This window comes from Lucilia sericata, unplaced genomic scaffold (genome assembly GCF_015586225.1).
Source record: "Lucilia sericata isolate MDLA Ls3-8-SP2 unplaced genomic scaffold, ASM1558622v1 Contig000161F_arrow, whole genome shotgun sequence".
NCBI lineage: Eukaryota > Metazoa > Arthropoda > Insecta > Diptera > Calliphoridae > Lucilia > Lucilia sericata.
Genome location: NW_023994191.1, coordinates 81,141 through 95,521, shown reverse-complemented (window position 1 = coordinate 95,521; position 14,381 = coordinate 81,141). Strand labels below are relative to the sequence as shown.

Genomic DNA, 14,381 nt, shown 5'->3' with positions numbered 1-14,381 from the left:
ATAGACTAGACTATAGACTAGACTATAGACTAGACTATAGACTAGACTATAGACTAGACTATAGACTAGACTATAGACTACTAGACTATAGACTAGACTAGACTAGACATACTAGACTATAGACTAGACTATAGACTAGACTATAGACTAGACTAGACTATAGACTAGACTAGACTATAGACTAGACTATAGACTAGACTATAGACTAGACTATAGGCTAGACTATAGACTAGACTATAGACTAGACTATAGACTAGACTAGACTATAGACTAGACTATAGACTAGACTTAGACTAGACTAGACTATAGACTAGACTAGACTATAGACTAGACTAGACTAGACTAGACTAGACTAGACTAGACTAGATAGACTAGACTAGACTATAGACTAGACTAGACTATAGACTAGACTATAGACTAGACTATAGACTAGACTATAGACTAGACTATAGACTAGACTATAGACTAGACTATAGACTAGACTATAGACTAGACTATAGACTAGACTATAGACTAGACTATAGACTAGACTATAGACTAGACATAGACTAGACTATAGACTAGACTATAGACTAGACTATAGACTAGACTATAGACTAGACTATAGACTAGACTATAGACTAGACTATAGACTAGACTATAGACTAGACTATGACGACTAGACTATAGACTAGACTATAGACTAGACTATAGACTAGACTATAGACTAGACTATAGACTAGATATAGACTAGACTATAGACTAGACTATAGACTAGACTATAGACTAGACTATAGACTAGACTATAGACTAGACTAGACTAGACTATAGACTAGACTAATATAGACTATAGACTAGACTAGACTATAGACTAGACTATAGACTAGACTATAGACTAGACTATAGACTAGACTATAGACTAGACTATAGACTAGACTATAGACTAGACTATAGACTAGACTATAGACTAGACTATAGACTAACTATAGACTAGACTATAGACTAGACTATAGACTAGACTATAGACTAGACTATAGACTAGACTATAGACTAGACTATAGACTAGACTATAGACTAGACTATAGACTAGACTATAGACTAGACTATAGACTAGACTATAGACTAGACTATAGACTAGACTATAGACTAGACTATAGATAGACTATAGACTAGACTATAGACTAGACTATAGACTAGACTATAGACTAGACTATAGACTAGACTATAGACTAGACTATAGACTAGACTATAGACTAGACTAGAGACTAGACTAGACTAATAGACTATAGACTAGACTATAGACTAGACTATAGACTAGACTATAGACTAGACTAGACTATAGACTAGACTAGACTATAGACTAGACTATAGACTAGACTATAGACTAGACTATAGGCTAGACTATAGACTAGACTATAGACTAGACTATAGACTAGACTAGACTATAGACTAGACTATAGACTAGACTATAGACTAGACTAGACTATAGACTAGACTAGACTATAGACTAGACTAGATAGACGACTAGACTAGACTAGACTAGACTAGACTAGACTAGACTAGACTAGACTATAGACTAGACTAGACTATAGACTAGACTAGACTATAGACTAGACTATAGACTAGACTATAGACTAGACTATAGACTAGACTATAGACTAGACTATAGACTAGACTATAGACTAGACTATAGACTAGACTATAGACTAGACTATAGACTAGACTATAGACTAGACTATAGACTAGACTATAGACTAGACTATAGACTAGACTATAGACTAGACTATAGACTAGACTATAGACTAGACTATAGACTAGACTATAGACTAGACTATAGACTAGACTATAGACTAGACTATAGACTAGACTATAGACTAGACTATAGACTAGACTATAGACTAGACTATAGACTAGACTATAGACTAGACTATAGACTAGACTATAGACTAGACTATAGACTAGAATAGACTAGATAGAGACTAGACTATAGACTAGACTATAGACTAGACTATAGACTAGACTATAGACGACTATAGACTAGACTATAGACTAGACTATAGACTAGACTATAGACTAGACTATAGACTAGACTATAGACTAGACTATAGACTAGACTATAGACTAGACTATAGACTAGACTATAGACTAGACTATAGACTAGACTATAGACTAGACTATAGACTAGACTATAGACTAGACTATAGACTAGACTATAGACTAGACTATAGACTAGACTATAGACTAGACTATAGACTAGACTATAGACTAGACTATAGACTAGACTATAGACTAGACTATAGACTAGACTATAGACTAGACTATAGACTAGACTATAGACTAGACTATAGACTAGACTATAGACTAGACTATAGACTAGACTATAGACTAGACTATAGACTAGACTATAGACTAGACTATAGACTAGACTATAGACTAGACTATAGACTAGACTATAGACTGGACTATAGACTAGACTATAGACTAGACTATAGACTAGACTATAGACTAGACTATAGACTAGACTATAGACTGGACTATAGACTAGACTATAGACTAGACTATAGACTAGACTATAGACTAGACTATAGACTAGACTATAGACTAGACTATAGACTAGACTATAGACTAGACTATAGACTAGACTATAGACTAGACTATAGACTAGACTATAGACTAGACTATAGACTAGACTATAGACTAGACTATAGACTAGACTATAGACTAGACTATAGACTAGACTATAGACTAGACTATAGACTAGACTATAGACTAGACTATAGACAGACTATAGACTAGACTATAGACTAGACTATAGACTAGACTATAGACTAGACTATAGACTAGACTATAGACTAGACTATAGACTAGACTATAGACTAGACTATAGACTAGACTATAGACTAGACTATAGACTAGACTATAGACTAGACTATAGACTAGACTATAGACTAGACTATAGACTGACTATAGACTAGACTATAGACTAGACTATAGACTAGACTATAGACTAGACTATAGACTAGACTATAGACTAGACTATAGACTAGACTATAGACTAGACTATAGACTAGACTATAGACTAGACTATAGACTAGACTATAGACTAGACTATAGACTGACTATAGACTAGACTATAGACTAGACTATAGACCTAGACTATAGACTAGACTATAGACTAGACTATAGGACTAGACATAGACTAGACTATAGACTAGACTATAGACTAGACTATAGACTAGACTATAGACTAGACTATAGACTAGACTATAGACTAGACTATAGACTAGACTATAGACTAGACTATAGACTAGACTATAGACTAGACTATAGACTAGACTATAGACTAGACTATAGACTAGACTATAGACTAGACTATAGACTAGACTATAGACTAGACTATAGACTAGACTATAGACTAGACTATAGACTAGATATAGACTAGACTATAGACTAGACTATAGACTAGTATAGGACTAGACTAGACTATAGACTAGACTATAGACTAGACTATAGACCGGACTATAGACTAGACTATAGACTAGACTATAGACTAGACTATAGAATAGACTATAAACTAGACTATAGACTAGACTATAGACTAGACTATAGACTAGACTATAGACTAGACTATAGACTAGACTATCGACTAGACTATAGACTAGACTATAGACTAGACTATAGACTAGACTATAGACTAGACTATAGACCGACTATAGACTAGACTATAGACTAGACTATAGACTAGACTATAGACTAGACTATAGACTAGACTATAGACTAGACTATAGACTAGACTATAGACTAGACTATAGACTAGACTATAGACTAGACTATAGACTAGACTATAGACTAGACTATAGACTAGACTATAGACTAGACTATAGACTAGACTAGACTAGACTAGACTAGACTATAGACTAGACTATAGACTAGACTATAGACTAGACTATAGACTAGACTATAGACTAGACTAGACTATAGACTAGACTATAGACTAGACTATAGACTAGACTATAGACTAGACTATAGACTAGACTATAGACTAGACTATAGACTAGACTATAGACTAACTCGAATATAGTCACAGACTATAGACTAGACTATAAGACTAGACTATAGACTAGACTATAGACTATACTATAGACTAGCCTATAACTAGACTATATAGCTAGCCTATAGACTAGACCTATAGACTAGACTATAGACGTAGACTATAGACCTAGACTAGGACTAGACTAGACTATAGACTACTAGACTAGACTATAGACTAGACTATAGACTAGACTATAGACTAGACTATGACTAGACTAGACTAACTATAGCTAGGACTATAGACTAGACCTATAGACTAGACTATAGACTAGACTATAGACTAGACTATAGACTAGACTATAGACTAGACTATAGACTAGACTATAGACTAGACTATAGACTAGACTATAGACTAGACTATAGACTAGCCTATAGACTAGACTATAGACTAGACTACTATAGACTAGACTATAGACTAGGACTATAGACTAGAATATAGACTAGACTATGACTAGACTATAGACTAGGACTATAGACTAGACTATAGACTAGACTATAGACTAGACTATAGACAGACTATAGACTAGACTATAGACTAGGACTATAGACTAGACTATGAACAGACTATAGACCTAGACTATAGACTAGACTATAGACTAGACTATAGACTAGACTATAGACTAGACTATAGACTAGACTATAGACTAGACTATAGACTAGACTATAGACTAGACTATAGACTAGACTATAGACTAGACTATAGACTAGACTATAGACTAGACTATAGACTAGACTATAGACTAGACTATAGACTAGACTATAGACTAGACTATAGACTAGACTATAGACTAGACTATAGACTAGACTATAGACTAGACATAGACTATATAGACTAGACTATAGACTAGACTATAGACTAGACTATAGACTAGACTATAGACTAGACTATAGACTAGACTATAGACTAGACTATAGACTAGACTATAGACTAGACTATAGACTAGACTATAGATAGACTAGACTATAGACTAGACTATAGACTAGACTATAGACTAGACTATAGACTAGACTATAGACTAGACTATAGACTAGACTATAGACTAGACTATAGACTAGACTATAGACTAGACTAGACTATAGACTAGACTAGACTAGACTAGACTATAGACTAGACTAGACTATAGACTAGACTAGACTAGACTAGACTAGACTAGACTAGACTATAGACTAGACTAGACTATAGACTAGACTATAGACTAGACTATAGACTAGACTATAGACCGGACTATAGACTAGACTATAGACTAGACTATAGACTAGACTATAGAATAGACTATAAACTAGACTATAGACTAGACTATAGACTAGACTATAGACTAGACTACAGACTATACTATAGACTATACTATCGACTAGACTATAGACTAGACTATAGACTATAGACTAGACTATAGACTATAGACTAGACTATAGACTATAGACTAGACTAAAGACCGGACTATAGACTAGACTATAGACTAGACTATAGACTAGACTATAGACTAGACTATAGACTAGACTATAGACTAGACTATAGACTAGGCTATAGACTAGACTATAGACTATAGACTATAGACTAGACTATAGACTAGACTATAGACTAGACTATAGACTAGACTATAGACTAGACTATAGACTAGACTATAGACTAGACTATAGACTAGACTATAGACTAGACTATAGACTAGACTATAGACTAGACTATAGACTAGACTATAGACTAGACTATAGACTAGACTATAGACTAGACTATAGACTAGACTATAGACTAGACTATAGACTAGACTATAGACTAGACTATAGACTAGACTATAGACTAGATAGACTAGACTATGACTAGACTATAGACTAGACTATAGACTAGACTATAGACTAGACTATAGACTAGACTAGACTAGACTAGACTAGACTATAGACTAGACTAGACTATAGACTAGACTATAGACTAGACTATAGACTAGACTATAGACTAGACTATAGACTAGACTATAGACTAGCCTATAGACTAGACTATAGACTAGACTATAGACTAGACTATAGACTAGACTATAGACTAGACTATAGACTAGACTATAGACTAGACTATAGACTAGACTATAGATTAGACTATAGACTAGACTATAGACTAGACTATAGACTAGATATAGACTAGACTATAGACTAGACTATAGACTAGACTATAGACTAGACTATAGACTAGACTATAGACTAGACTATAGACTAGACTATAGACTAGACTATAGACTAGACTATAGACTAGACTATAGACTAGACTAGACTATAGACTAGACTATAGACTAGACTATAGACTAGACTATAGACTAGACTATAGACTAGACTATAGACTATGGACTATACACTAGACTAGACCATAGACTAGACCATAGACTAGACTATAGACTATACTATGGACTAGACTATAAACTGAACTAGACTATACACTAGACTTAAGATTAAACTATAGTTTACTCTTTACTTATTAAACAATGTTTATTAGAATAATTTGATCTCCAAACGCTGGATAAAAATAACGCAGTTACCATTAAAAAAAAGTCAGATTTTACAGGAAAAACGACAAAGTGGCAGTACTGCATTTAAGGCAACAGCTAAAGCAACAACTTGTGGCATACTAAATTATGTATATATGTTTGTGTGTAAAAATGTGTGTAAAGAAGACGTGTATTACATACATATTTAATAATATATTGTAAAAACTGAAAGGAATAAAACACAAAAAAAATATATAAAATAAAATGGGTTGTGTGGTATATTCCCGTTTGTGGCACATCTTTAAGTTGGGTCCCTTCTTATAGCTGCTGCTGCTACAATTGTTGTTATTGTGGCAGTTGATTGCGATTATAATTATGATTACTTGTGTCCTTCGTTCGTTCCCTTTTTTTTTTGCCTTATACTTTCATACATTTTCCCACTTTTCCTTTTCATTTTCTTGCTGTTATAATACGAGTGTCATTGCTTGAATTTGATTGTTGTCTAAACGAGTTTTCTTTATATTTATTTTTTATTATTTATCGTTTTTATTCCTTATTTATTGTACATCCATATAGACTCTTTGTATAAACTTGAGTTCTACATTTTAAGTCGTCATTGGCATTAAGTACTTGTTGCAAATATTGATTTACTTACCACATACATACATATACACAATTCCCTCGAAAAATCCTTGTTGTAGTTGTAGACAGCCTTTTTGTATTAGGAAAATTGTATTTCACATTCTTTTAAGCACTCGCACAAGTTTCTTTCAAGGATGCTATAATGAGTTGTTTTGTCAAAACATTTAATAAAATGTGTGGTAAGTGCTATGAGTGTACTAATTTATAAAAATAAGTCAAGTCAATCAATTGTTCCTTAGATGGCTCTTTTAACAACTGCCAATATCAAATGTCCTTAATATAAGAACTGTTCAATAGATATTGCTATTGGCTTGAAGCTGTTCTATATTAAATACTCGAAAAAATGACATCTTAATAACAATTTTCACATTAACATGTATGTTCTACACAATGAAATGATGTAGTAGATGTCCTTAGATCTATGATTATTTGTCTAGCAAGTCTTAGAAAAACGTTCTATGTAAATTATAACTGCGACGGCTATAACGCGGGAATCCTTTTTAAGACATTTAGGTTTAGCATTCACTTGAAGACCATAAGGTAACATTGTGATGTCCTCCCAAGAGAGTGAAGATCCATAAACAGAGAAACAAGACCACTAGAAGAAAACAAGCAATAATGAAAATAGGTCCGGGTCTATTCTCAAGATATATCTAGTCAATTCCCTAAGGAAAGAAATGTATGATAATCCTAATTTCTCTCTAAAACTCAATCTAAAAAATTAATAATTCCCTTAATAAAATCTACAAGACTGCGAGGGTTAAGTCACACAATTTCATCCAGTTCATCATGGAACATATATCCCAGCCATTTCATCATGAGATTAGTATCCTGTATCGTTAATTAGATCATCTCGAATTTCGCTGAATCTTCGCATAACCTGCAATAATCAGGTATACGTATTAACCAATTTTTGCCTATAACAATCTATGTATATCCGCAATAGTGTCGCCAGGTCATTTTACCTTGGTGCATCTGCCACGACTCACAATCATAACAGTGCACCTAGAGTTAAGTGGTGCTACGGTAAGCAGTTTACCTGCAGGACCTGTCCAATACTGGTTATTGCTCTGGTTCATTCGGGGTATATGTGGTGGTTGTGATTGATACTCGATACGTATGAAGATAATGTTGTTAAATGGTCTAATCTAATTTCGGTGCTGTTGCTGTCTCAACAGAAAGGAATATGCTGAATATTTTGGGTCTACCCATTGCCCTTCGTTATAGGTGATTGCCTCTACAATACTCTGGAAATTGTCGGATTAACACTTGTTAATAGTTTATTGCGTTCTAGACAATACTGAAACACATGCCTTGTGTATATCGGAGTCTTCGGTGTCTCTACATTCTGTTGCTGAATCAGTAGATAGATGTCTTCTTAATAGGTACTTATCATGGCTGCGCGTTCTAAAAGAGTTAAGGAATGCGTTTGAAGTGAGTAATTAGAAATTACTTATGACATTTGACGTTGCTTATGATATCGTTGATTGATTGTCCACTTCTACTGTGTGACGGACTGATCGCATGTTGGACCCATCCAGTCCATTGTCCTGAATGAGGCAATAAGAAGTTAGCGAAATAATAACAAGGAAAAACAAGCCATGATTAGAGAAATAATACAAAGAGGAGTTGTGGAACCTTCTTTTCAAAGACTAGTTTCAGCCCTTGGAAGATTGGTTATTTCATAATATACCAAAAATGTAAATACCAAAATGGTAAATGGAACATCGGTATCTCAAAGGTTTTATGTATATTTTCAAAATCTTAGTTTGAGTTCATAAGTTCATTAAATCGTCGTTGGCAAAGAATACTAGCTTCCAGGCAGAAGTCAATAACGGATTGCATAAACTGGATTGGCGTAACTGGAGCGCGATATCAGGTTAAATCCATCTTGGTGTTATTGCAATCCCTGGAAAAAGAGGTGCTATGTTGAGAATGTTGATTTAAGGACTGATATATCCAATGTCATATATTTCTGGATACTCTCTCCGGTGCTGTTGTCATCTCAACAGATGTCACTGGGTAATCTAACAGAGCAACTTATACAGGATTACTGAACCTGTTGTGTATCTTTTACGCCAGTATATGTTGGAAAATTATCTGGTTGTCATTCGATGGTTGCCCGTCATTCCGTAGTTCGATTCTTTATGATCTGAGAATAGAACTGATGTAAATTGGCGAAATTTCCAGAGAGTCTCAACAGGATACATATTGATACATCATCACTTAATCTGTCGAGTTCGTTTGACTTTGGAAATTACTAAATCCTTTTTCAGACCATCTTGACATGCAGAGGGACCTGATTTTTTGGAAAAGTATTTCGGTCTACCAAAATATCTCTAGGTGCTGTTGCCGAATCAACAGAGCCTTGTAATGTGGTTGCATGACATATAAGGACGAGAATACAATACATCAAACAATTTAAAAACATTTTGCATTTAATTTACTCAGCTTTTTTCCAACGTCAACAGACAAATTAAAAATGACCCAAAAAAAAGGAATAATTAATTCTTAACGAGCAATAAACATTTTTAATTTCCACTTTTTTATTTACTCTTAATTATTGAGATCTTAAAAAGAAAAGTGAAAAAAAAGTTCAACTGCCACATAAATATTTCTTGATGAAAAATAAAATTGCAACCAATAATTCACTCAAATCTACAACACTGCACTCTAGAGGAAACATGTTTGAATGTTTATGATATTGAGTATGAAAAAAAGGCTCACGATAAAACGGAAGTTGGGTTTTTGTTAATAAAACAAAACACATATATAAATAAATATGTACATCCCCTAACATACATACACACTTACTTATACATCCAATCAACAATTGTTTCCTTTCAATTTGCCACACAATACCGAGAATGCAGGAACAGAACAACAGCAACTGTGTTGTTGTGCATGCAATTTATGTTATTCCAAGGTCCTTGATTTCATTTCTCTTTGCTGTATGTTTTATTTTATTCATGTCTTTCGTTTTTTTTTTTCATCCTTTCTCTTACTCTACTCATGCATGGTCAGTTGAAACATGCACAAACCTATACATGAACACAACACGCTCATATACCGACTACACGGACACATTCAGGCGATTAAATACTTGCATAAATATCCTGGTAAATTTACAAACATACTTATGCATGTAGGTATTTGTATTTATGTGCACGATTGTTTACAGTGTAGCTCAAAATTAGTTTGTATTTCGGGAAATTTTGCAAGGCTCGATCAATTTCACCTCTTAAAGATTTCTCAAATGTTTGTTGAAAAAAAAAAACAAAGTCCTTATATAGATCACTATATCAAGATGCTAAGATTTGTCCTATTAGTATTCGTGGGGAATGTTTTATCCGGAATAATATCGCGCCAGATATTTAGATTTAACTTCGACGAAAGACATCAGTATCCGCGTTTTCAGTTTCGTATAGTTGTGCTCGTTATGCAGTGTGTCCACTCAGAAAACGTGCCATCATACCAACCTCGAACTTGCTCAATCTTAAGAGGCTTCTCGTCAATATACCCAGAGGATTTAAGGGATTCTCTCACCCATTTTTTTAATTCAGTCCTTGTTGCGCCGAATGGTTTTGCGTTCGTCAGGTTACCTTGAGATCCCTTTCTCTTTAAAATTAGTACATTCGCTAATTCGTTGCTTCTAATAAGTGCTTCAGACCACAATAACCCATTAAATTTTCCAGGACATATACATATGTATTATTATGTTGATTTTTAATTAGTCCGATAATTTAACCCCCACAGTATGTATGTATATATGTGCACATAATATAACCGGACATAGAAATATACACTATGATTGCAGAAAAATATTTATTTTCTTATTCGTAGGAAATGTTTTTCATAATTGCTTAAAATGTACTCATATATAATTAAATATCTAATAAAAATTAAAAAAATTAGAAATATACACTATGATTGCAGAAAAATATTTATTTTCTTATTCGTAGGAAATGTTTTTCATAATTGCTTAAAATGTACTCATATATAATTAAATATCTAATAAAAATTAAAAAAATCTGTTTAAAAATATGGAACACTTTGTTAAAGATCTTCAACACTTTTACACAAAATTTAATGTGGTTAATTTGGTAACTTCTTAAAGCATACTAAGCTCACTTAGATTCATAAATAGGTCCCATTGCGATAGCGCATTTTTAGTGCACCAATTCTTCTTAATCCGCCATTTCTTAATCGTCTTAATCGCATAGACTAGACTATAGACTAGTCTATATTTATAACAATTAACATAGTCTAGTCTATAGTCTAGTCTAGTGTATAGTCTAGTCTATAGTCTAGTCTATAGTCTAGTCTATAGTCTAGTCTATAGTCTAGTCTATAGTCTAGTCTATAGTCTAGTCTATAGTCTAGTCTATAGTCTAGTCTATAGTCCTAGTCTATAGTCTAGTCTACAGTCTAGTCTATAGTCTAGTCTATAGTCTAGTCTACAGTCTAGTCTATAGTCTAGTCTATAGTCTAGTCTATAGTCTAGTCTATAGTCTAGTCTATAGTCTAGTCTATAGTCTAGTCTATAGTCTAGTCTATAGTCTAGTCTATAGTCTAGTCTATAGTCTAGTCTATAGTCTAGTCTATAGTCTAGTCTATAGTCTAGTCTATAGTCTAGTCTATAGTCTAGTCTATAGTCTAGTCTATAGTCTAGTCTATAGTCTAGTCTATAGTCTAGTCTATAGTAGTCTATAGTCTAGTCTATAGTCTAGTCTATAGTCTAGTCTATAGTCTAGTCTATAGTCTAGTCTATAGTCTAGTCTATAGTCTAGTCTATAGTCTAGTCTATAGTCTAGTCTATAGTCTAGTCTATAGTCTATAGTCTATAGTCTAGTCTATAGTCTAGTCTATAGTCTAGTCTATAGTCTAGTCTATAGTCTAGTCTATAGTCTAGTCTATAGTCTAGTCTATAGTCTAGTCTATAGTCTAGTCTATAGTTAGTCTATAGTCTAGTCTATAGTCTAGTCTATAGTCTAGTCTATAGTCTAGTCTATAGTCTAGTCTATAGTCTAGTCTATAGTCTAGTCTATAGTCTAGTCTATAGTCTAGTCTATAGTCTAGTCTATAGTCTAGTCTATAGTCTAGTCTATAGTCTAGTCTATAGTCTAGTCTATAGTCTAGTCTATAGTCTAGTCTATAGTCTAGTCTATAGTCTAGTCTATAGTCTAGTCTATAGTCTAGTCTATAGTCTAGTCTATAGTCTAGTCTATAGTCCTAGTCTATAGTCTAGTCTATAGTCTAGTCTATAGTCTAGTCTATAGTCTAGTCTATAGTCTAGTCTATAGTCTAGTCTATAGTCTAGTCTATAGTCTAGTCTATAGTCTAGTCTATAGTCTAGTCTATAGTCTAGTCTATAGTCTAGTCTATAGTCTAGTCTATAGTCTAGTCTATAGTCTAGTCTATAGTCTAGTCTATAGTCTAGTCTATAGTCTAGTCTATAGTCTAGTCTATAGTCTAGTCTATCTAGTCTAGTCTATAGTCTAGTCTATAGTCTAGTCTATAGTCTAGTCTATAGTCTAGTCTATAGTCTAGTCTATAGTCCTAGTCCTATAGTCTAGTCTATAGTCTAGTCTAATAGTCTAGTCTAGTTATAGTCTATAGTCTAGTCTATAGTCTAGTCTATAGTCTAGTCTATAGTCTAGTCTATAGTCTTAGTCTATAGTCTAGTCTATATGTCTAGTCTATAGGTCTAGTCTATAGTCTAGTCTATAGTCTAGTCTATAGTCTAGTCTATAGTCTAGTCTATAGTCTAGTCTATAGTCTAGTCTATAGTCTAGTCTATAGTCTAGTCTATAGTCTAGTCTATAGTCTAGTCTATAGTCTAGTCTATAGTCTAGTCTATAGTCTAGTCTATAGTCTAGTCTATAGTCTAGTCTATAGTCTAGTCTATAGTCTAGTCTATAGTCTAGTCTATAGTCTAGTCTATAGTCTAGTCTATAGTCTAGTCTATAGTCTAGTCTATAGTCTAGTCTATAGGTCTAGTCTATAGTCTAGTCTATAGTCTAGTCTATAGTCTAGTCTATAGTCTAGTCTATAGTCTAGTCTACAGTCTAGTCTATAGTCTAGTCTATAGTCTAGTCTATAGTCTAGTCTATAGTCTAGTCTGTAGTCTAGTCTATAGTCTAGTCTATAGTCTAGTCTATAGTCTAGTCTATAGTCTAGTCTATAGTCTAGTCTATAGTCTAGTCTATAGTCTAGTCTATAGTCTAGTCTATAGTCTAGTCTATAGTCTAGTCTATAGTCTAGTCTATAGTCTAGTCTATAGTCTAGTCTATAGTCTAGTCTATAGTCTAGTCTATAGTCTAGTCTATAGTCTAGTCTATAGTCTAGTCTATAGTCTAGTCTATAGTCTAGTCTATAGTCTAGTCTATAGTCTAGTCTATAGTCTAGTCTATAGTCTAGTCTAGTCTAGTCAATAGTCTAGTCTATAGTCTAATCTATAGTCTAGTCTATAGTCTAGTCTATAGTCTAGTCTATAGTCCAGTCTATAGTCTAGTCTATTTAGTCTATAGTCTAGTCTATTTAGTCTAGTCTAGTCTATTTAGTCTATAGTCTAGTCTATAGTCTAGTCTATAGTTTAGTCTATAGTCTAGTCTATAGTCTAGTCTATAGTTTAGTCTATAGTCTAGTCTATAGTCTAGTCTATAGTCTAGTCTATAGTCTAGTCTATAGTCTAGTCTATAGTCTAGTCTAGTCTAGTCTATAGTCTAGTCTATAGTCTAGTCTATAGTCTAGTCTAGTCTAGTCTATAGTCTAGTCTATAGTCTAGTCTATAGTCTAGTCTATAGTCTAGTCTATAGTCTAGTCTATAGTCTAGTCTATAGTCTAGTCTATAGTCTAGTCTATAGTCTAGTCTATAGTCTAGTCTATAGTCTAGTCTATAGTCTAGTCTATAGTCTAGTCTATAGTCTAGTCTATAGTCTAGTCTATAGTCTAGTCTATAGTCTAGTCTATAGTCTAGTCTATAGTCTAGTCTATAGTCTAGTCTATAGTCTAGTCTATAGTCTAGTCTATAGTCTAGTCTATAGTCTAGTCTATAGTCTAGTCTATAGTCTAGTCTATAGTCTAGTCTATAGTCCAGTCTATAGTCTAGTCTATAGTCTAGTCTATAGTCTAGTCTATAGTCTAGTCTATAGTCTAGTCTATAGTCTAGTCTATAGTCTAGTCTATAGTCTAGTCTAT

At 33.5% G+C, this 14,381-nt stretch overlaps 1 protein-coding gene across 2 annotated transcripts in view; it reads left to right on the top strand.

Moving 5' to 3' along the window:
• The window catches only part of LOC119601429 (high affinity cationic amino acid transporter 1), a 65,336-nt gene that overhangs the window by 37,206 nt on the left and 13,749 nt on the right, over positions 1-14,381 (top strand). The window lies entirely within an intron of this gene.